Here is a 7,931-nt window from a genome sequence, read left to right as displayed (position 1 = left end):
AAATATTTAACACAGCCACTATCCAGCCTCAATTCCAGCTCAGAATCCACATCTATTCCCCAGGCACGCTTCCTCACTTGGATTGTAAACTGGCATCTCCTGAAAGTGCTTCTGTTGTGTGTCGATGCTAGTGTGTATATCATTATCTGGATGTTTTGAAGTACAAGATTCCTTTATATGACTTCAGAAAGACTAGGAGAACTTTTACTCCAACAATCTAATCATATACGCATATAATGAAGTTTAATCAATTTTTACCCCCCGCCCCGCTACCAGCACTCATCCCCTCTCCCTGTCTTGAAACCCCTCTTCTCTCCATCATGCCCCATCTCATATTCATGTCTTCTGTGTGTGTGGCCCACTGGGTTTAATTGGCTGCATGCCCAAGTATGGGCATGAGGTGATTAACCGGAACATGGCCACTTAGCAGTAACTACACCACAGAACAGAGTGGCACTCTACTCCAGCCCCTGTTAACTGTAGCTCAGGCCGTGGGGCCTCAAGAGCCCTTACCCCTTCCATGGCGAAACGTTGGCTATCCCCATCTTCTGCAGCTCTGGTGTAGTTATCCACAACAGATTCGTGAGCACAAGGCATGTTCAGAGGACATCTTTCCACACTGCGCCTCCCCATCCTCTTGTTCTTCCGCTCTCCTCCTATGCCCTGCCGTGCTCCCTGAGCCTTGGAGGGGGGAAATATTGTAGGTGGAGGCTGCTTGTTCATTCCTGGCCACCCAGACTCGAAATAACCACATAGAAACTGTATTAATGAAATCACTGCTTACGCGTATTGCTAGCTAGCTCTTATATCCTAAATTAGCCCATTTCTGTTCTTCTGTGTATCCCATGTAGTTGCGGCTTACCAGTAAGGTTCTGTCCTATGTCTGGCATCTGTCTCCAGCAGCAGGCTACATGGCTTCTCACTGACTCCGCCTCTTTTCTCTCTATACATATCTTCCAGCCTGGCTATATTCTGTTAATGCCATTGGCTGAAAGCAGTTTCTTTATTAACCAACGAAAGCAACACATATACATTAGGACTTCCCATACCAAAATATGGGAAACTTATTTAGGGTCCATCACCATGCCCATCATGAGCCCATGTAACTACCACACGCTGCAAGAAGTTCTCTGACAACGGCTGTGAGAAGAAACACTCAGTGTGGAAGTAAATGTAGTTAGCAGGTAGTTGGGCATTTAGCCCTCTTGTCTTAAGACTATAATGATGAAGGGTATTTGAGTTGGGAAGACTGTTTATGAGGCATTGTGCCTACGTGTAAGACCTCAGTAGTGTCCGAGCTGAGATACATCTCGCACTCACTTTTACGTTTCCTTGAATGGCCTTCTTTTCTTCTCAGTGCTGGAGCCAAGGGAAGTCTGGGGGTCACGGCAAAGCCGAGCTTAGCTGGTAAGAGGGACTAACAGCCTTGGAGCACGTATAACCTCGAGTGCGGGTTTTGTCTCATCTGCTAATCGCAGCTCCCCTTTTGAAGAGGTGAGACAGCAAAAGCAAATAAATTAAAAATTAAATGAATTAAAATAATAAAATAAATTTAAAAAAATAAAGGTGTTCTAAAGAAATAAAATAAGGGTTCCAAGCCTGGAGATACTACGAGGATACAGACTCAAGCAGTAGATGATGCTACCCTGCCTAGCTCCCTTCGCTCTGCTCCCGGGACAAAGACAGCCTTGTCAGTCTCCACTTGGGTCTGGGCTTATTTGTCTGTTTTATTTTGGTTTTTGTTTTGTTGTTTTGTTTAGTTTTTGGAACTTACAAGCTTTCAAGTAAGCTAAATAATTTTTCTCTAAAACAAAATTCTTAGAAAAGGAAAGAAAACTGACAAATGAACCAAACAGAAAGGTTTCAAAAGGAAACACAATTCTTGTTCTCAAAGGTGTTCGCTACTCCTAGCCGCCAGGCAAATGCAAACCCAAACTACTAGGAGGGGCCACCTCGCTTTGGTCAGAGAGGCTGACGTCAACAAGCCTGGCAACAAACTTTGTAAAAGACGTTGTGGGGGGGGGGGGTCCTTGCTCACTGTGGTTGGAAGTGCAAATTAATGCCGCCATTGTGGAGATCAGTTTGGAGATTTCTCAAAGAGTTCAAAACAAATCTCCACATGACCTGCTGTTTCATTCCTAGGCATGCACCCAGAAAACTCCACACCCTACCTTAGAGATCTCAGCATCCCCAGCATTCCTACTGCTTTTCCACTGTGGCAAAGAGTCTGGGATCAGTTTAGTTGTCCATGAACCGATGAATGGATAATGAAAATTGTGTGTGTGTGTGTGTGTGTGTGTGTGTGTGTGTGTGTGTGTACACAAATACTATTCAGCTCTAAAGAAAATATAATCACAAAACTAGCAGGAGAATGGGTGGATTTAGAATACATAATATTAAGTGATGTCATAAAAAAAGCCGGGCAGTGGTGGCTCACGCCTTTAATCCCAGCACTCCGGAGGCAGAGGCAGGCGGATCTTTGTGAGTTCGAGGCCAGCCTGGTCTACAAGAGCTAGTTCCAGGACAGGAACCAAAAGCTACGGAGAAACCCTGTCTTGAAAAATCGAAAAAATAAAATAAAATCTCAGAAAGGAAAAATTGCATGTTCTCCTTTGTGTGTGGAACCGAGTCAGTTTTGTGTGTGTGTGAGAGAGAGACAGACAGACAGACAGAGACAGAGAGAAACAGAAAGACAGAGAGAAAGAGATACATGTAGGTATAATATAAATGAAGAAAAGAGAACGTATTGGAGGCAGAGAGGGAGGACCAAGTGCAGGTAAAGGGCACCTCAGTCGAAAGAGGCTATAAAGCCAATTGGTATTCTACTTTTAAATCTGTTACGGATTTTGGGGGTTTGGTGGATAAGTACATAAAATATACTGAATAGTGAAGGTGTAGGATCCAATGAAGTCTTAGCATGGCTATTCTAACTGTATAGAAGAGGCTCAGTGAGATGTATGACTTTGGATCTGTTTAATGTCAGTGTGTAGTTTTTTTATTTGCAAGGTTTCTATTATAATAATGTTCATTTAAAGAGAAAGATTATTCCAAAGTGCAGCTGAAATTCTTGACAGAATGGAAAGGTCAATTTTTTCTACAAATGGATTTCAATTGTCTGGACAAAAGTAAAATAACTTTATTTTATAGCTGACTGGAGATTTCATGGACAACATAGACCAAAGCTAAGCCACTGAAAATTTCTACAAGTGTTGTGGAATCTTCAGAGACACGCTGCAGTGATTACCATTGGTTGTCGAGAGCAGACAGGGTCAAGAACCACCTGAAGAAACTGGTCCCCCCAGTCCACCTGTGGGGCGCTGTCTTGATGACATTACTTGGTATAGGATGAGACACACCTGCTGCAGCAGGCACCAGGTGTGGGATCCTGGGCGATGTAGGTAGAGAAAGGAGCTCAGCGGCGGCGGCGGCGGCGGCGGCAGCGGCAGCACTCATAGCTCCCCGCATCCTGGTTGCAGGTACCATGCGACCAGCTGCCTCAAGCTCCTGCAGCCTGGACTCTTCCACCATGAGAGACTGGATCTTTAAACTGTGATCCAGAGTAAACCCAACTCCACTTACGTCGCCATCCTCAATGCATTTTCTCACTGCAAGAGAAAAGAAACCAAGATGCACACACTACTCGCATCTGCTTGGTCAGTAACTTCTTAAAACAAATGTCTGCCCAGGAATAAAGTCACCAAACTCGATTTTTCTCAGGGAATGCTGTTTAAAATAAATTATCAAGGAAAGAGAGAGATTCTCTCCCACTGCTCTGGGCATTCAGACTCTAGGTTCACAAGTTCTTACTGAACCACTGTTTCTTAGTATCTGGTTTGCGTGTCTTTTTCTTTCCTGCCATAAATATACAATCTGACTTCATAGAAATCCTAGGAAATATTTCTGGTACTAAAAGAAACTTCTTAAAGGAGAACTTTCGATTATGTCTTGGGTAATAATAAAATACAACTTTGACACTTAAGGTAAAAAAATATTCAATCGCAATATTTGTCTGGCATTGTCTTTTGCAGTTATGTTTTTGTAGTGAGTTTAACTTTTTGAAGCAGGGTCCCACGTATCTAGGATGACCTAGAATTCACTCGGTGACTGAGAATGGCCGTCACCCTCCTGGATTTTGACCGCAGTTTTCTATGCAGTGCTGGGAACCCAACCCGCGTCTCATGTGTGCAGGAAAAGCACTCTAGCAACTGAGATACAGCTCCAGTCCCATCAAGTTTTAATCACTTTTTTTCTCTTTCATCCATGAAATTCAAAAATAGTTTCCACTTCATTTTTAGTGACGCAGAGCAAGACAGAAACCCGCGTTCTTTTGCTGCCACCTAGTGGTTAGATTCAAAAAGTGCAACTGTGGTTAATCTCAAACTTGACGGGTGAACGTTACTGTGCGGCTACATAGAAATGACACATGCAAGCTTTTTATTTTAAAAACCGAAAGCATAAAAATTCCTTGTTTAAAGTAAAAAAAATGAATGAGTGGTTACAATCTGAAATACCCCTTTGTATTGCCTGAAACTTTAAGAGACATCTCCCTTCGATTTTAAGTTAATTTGAACATGGGGACATAGAATTTAAACATAACTTCCTGCTTTCTGAAACAGAGAGTAGGTATCCAATAACAGGAGCAGACAGTCAGTATGAATAAACACTTCTGTTTCACAACTACACTAGTATTAGCTGCTCCATCAAATGATAACTACATTCAAATTAAATATAAAACAGATTAAAAGTGACCTCATTGCTAAGGAGACCTTGCTGTCTATAAACAGCTTGTTTTATGTAACAAAGATGAGTAAAAAAAAAATAAATCTAAGAAAGAGGATGGTGATATTTGGGATAAGGTCTCTTGTAGCCCAGATATCCCTGATCTTGCTATGGAATCAAACGTTTTATCCTCCTGTCTCTGCTTCTCTAGTTCTGGGATTTCAGGCATCTGCTGTGATGCCTGGCTTCAGAAAGAACTGGTTTTGTTGTTGAGGGGAGGCAGTGGTACCAGAAGACAACCTTGGGTGTCAGTCCTCACCGTGTTTGAGTTGGGGTCTCTTTTGTGGCTCACTGCTGTAGTATGCCAGAGTGGCTGGTCCCCAACCTTCTGAAATTCCCCATCTCTGTCTCTCATCTCACCAGAAAGGAGCTGGGGTTACAGACATGCACTTCCGTGTCCAGGTTTATGCAGCTTCTGGGGGTTTGAACTGAAGTCCGTGTTCTCCTGCAGCAAGCACTCTACCCACGGAGCCACATTTGAGAGTATAAATGGGTTTGATTTGCCTACTGAACGGGTAACGTGGTCCGAGTTAGAGAACAAACCATCCAACTCGGTTTTCACAATGGTTATTCTAGATTGCCCGCCCCCGCTTACTGATAGCACAGTAAAGCAGAACCCCAGCAATGTGGTACACTTCCAGCTATGCTTGGAAGTTAGTGTACGCGCATAACTCTGCTACCATGAAAACACAAACGGAGCTTGCACCTGCAGGGCCCCTTCGCTGAATCAGCAGAAGGCAGGTATAAGAGAATGGGGTGCTGTGATTCTGGGTTTTAGTTCATTGGTCAGATACAAAGCTTGGGGCAAAGACAAGAGTGGTGGGCACCAGGTCCGTCATCCTTGCCTCAGTCAGCACATGAGCGTGGACAAGATCAGTCTGCATCTGGTGCTTTCCCTGTGAGCAGAAAACAGCGTCCACTTTAGCCGGCCTGTTAGACCGCAGGGAAGTGATACAACAGCTGCCTAGTAACAGGGACTTTGGTGATGACCACAAACACACACACCCACACACATGAGTACACCCGTGACATTAGCCCTGAGGCTTTGATGAAGGCAAACGTAGGGATAGCATAGCCACCTGGGACCCCACTTGGCCTGGGCTACCACCACTTTCCCAACAACACACTTAGCACCCCTGGTGCCCCAGCAGCACTGAGCTGCACATACAACCCGCCTCCAACCCTGCAGAAATCCATCCCTCCATAGCAACCCCTCAGCAATCCCCCTTTCTAGAAGTTAGAACACGTTCAGAAATATATCCAGAAACTACAGACAAGGAGCAAATCCAGTCTGGACTGGATTTGGGTGCGAGCACGGTAAGGCAAACTGTGCTCTCTGAGTAGACTTATCGGGAGGTCCCTTCTCTTCCACATTATGCCTATGTGTGATATGTGTGCATGAGCAAACTCAGATGTATCATGTTAGCAGGTACAAACCGTGAATGCATTCTTACACAACCAAGGCTCTCAATCAAACCAGACAAACATCCACACTAAGTTGGTAACCTGAGCTACCACCTCCTCCTGGACCCCATAGGAAGAAGCCCAGATGACAAGCAATGTTCTTGGGCGCTCTCGCTCAAGTCACCAGCTGCTCTCTTGCGGTGTCTCCTATTCTGTCCCTTTAAATAAAATCCCTTACTGCTTTGCTGTTTGTACAGGCTGTTTCAAGTTTCGATTCTTTGCATAAGATGCCAAGGACTCTGAAACACCTGGTCCAGACAAGATCACTGGCAACAGCTTCAAGCCACGACAATGCATGAATGAAGCATACCTGTTTACTGACAAACAATTCCCATTCAGAGCAAATAATGGCTAGAATGTGTCTTTAACCGGTTGTAAACCATTTCTTAAATTTAATAGCCTACGTCTTCATTATAAATATCAATACAAGAAAAGCATTGTGCCTGGGCCTCACCTGTGCCCATGGCAATCTAATAGGAAACTTGAAATAACACTTATTCTACTTTATTCATCGTATCATAATAAAGAGCAAAAAATGCTCTAATCAATTGTTAGGAATAGCGAAAGCAAAGTCATGCCAGGGAGCCAAACCACAACCGTGCATCTTACAGGCAAGTCTTTGAAAAACTATTACATTCATTTCCTCTGTGTGTGGGTGCACATTCACACACACACACACACACACACACACACACACGCCAGAAGACAACCAATAGGTTCTATTCATCCACCTGGTGGGTCCCAGGGATCGAACTCAGGTCATACGGCCTGGAGGTTAGTGCCCTTACCTGACGAGCCACCTGCCTGCCCACAATTGCACTACATGTCCAGCCCCCAGTCTTGCTCTGGGTAAAATGTTTCAGGTTTCAACATCTTATTAGTACACAGACCACAGATGCATTCATTTGGAGGGTGCGGACGCAACAGGTTTGTTTTGTTTTTTCGAGATGGGGTTTCTCTGTATTGCCCTTGCTGTCCTGGAACTCACTCTGTAGACCAGGTTGCTCTCGAACTCACAGAGATTTCCTGCCCCTGCCTCTGGAGTGCTGGGATTAAAGGTGTCCACCACCACCGCCTAGCTCCATTAAAATTGTATCATTAAGAAATTTAAGATTTTCTACACCTCATTTATTTCTGATATTAGCTTACCTTGGACCTTTGGAGTGTTTATTTTGCTTTGAACCACTATTGTATGGCACAAACTAAAAACTAAATGTCTTAAAAGTAAATTGCCTTGCAGGACTGGAAAGCATTTGCTGTTCTCTCAGAGGACCAGGGCTCAATTCCCAGCATCCACATGGATGCTAACCTACAGTCAGGTTGGAGACGTTTTATTCATAATTGCCTGAGTGGCGAGGTGACTGAAACGTCCTTCAGCGATTGAAACGTAAATAAAGCAATCTTTCAGTGAAGTACTGTCCATGAGACGGAATAGAGCAGGATCCAGTGTTTATAAGAAACGGGCTATCAAGCCATGAAATGACAAGGAGAAAATTAAATGTATCTCACTAGGAGAGAGAAGGCGACCCGAAAAGACACACGCCATCTGACTCCAAGGATGTGTTCTCCTGGAAAAGATAAATCAAAGAAGTCAGTGAAAACAGTCCTCACCAGGGGCTAGAGAGGAAAGAGATACATACATAGAGTGAAAACAGTCCTCACCAGGGGCTAGAGAGGAAAGAGATACA

This window comes from Microtus ochrogaster, unplaced genomic scaffold, assembly GCF_000317375.1.
Source record: "Microtus ochrogaster isolate Prairie Vole_2 unplaced genomic scaffold, MicOch1.0 UNK9, whole genome shotgun sequence".
Taxonomy (NCBI): Eukaryota; Metazoa; Chordata; class Mammalia; order Rodentia; family Cricetidae; genus Microtus; species Microtus ochrogaster.
Note: the sequence above shows the minus strand (reverse complement) of the source record.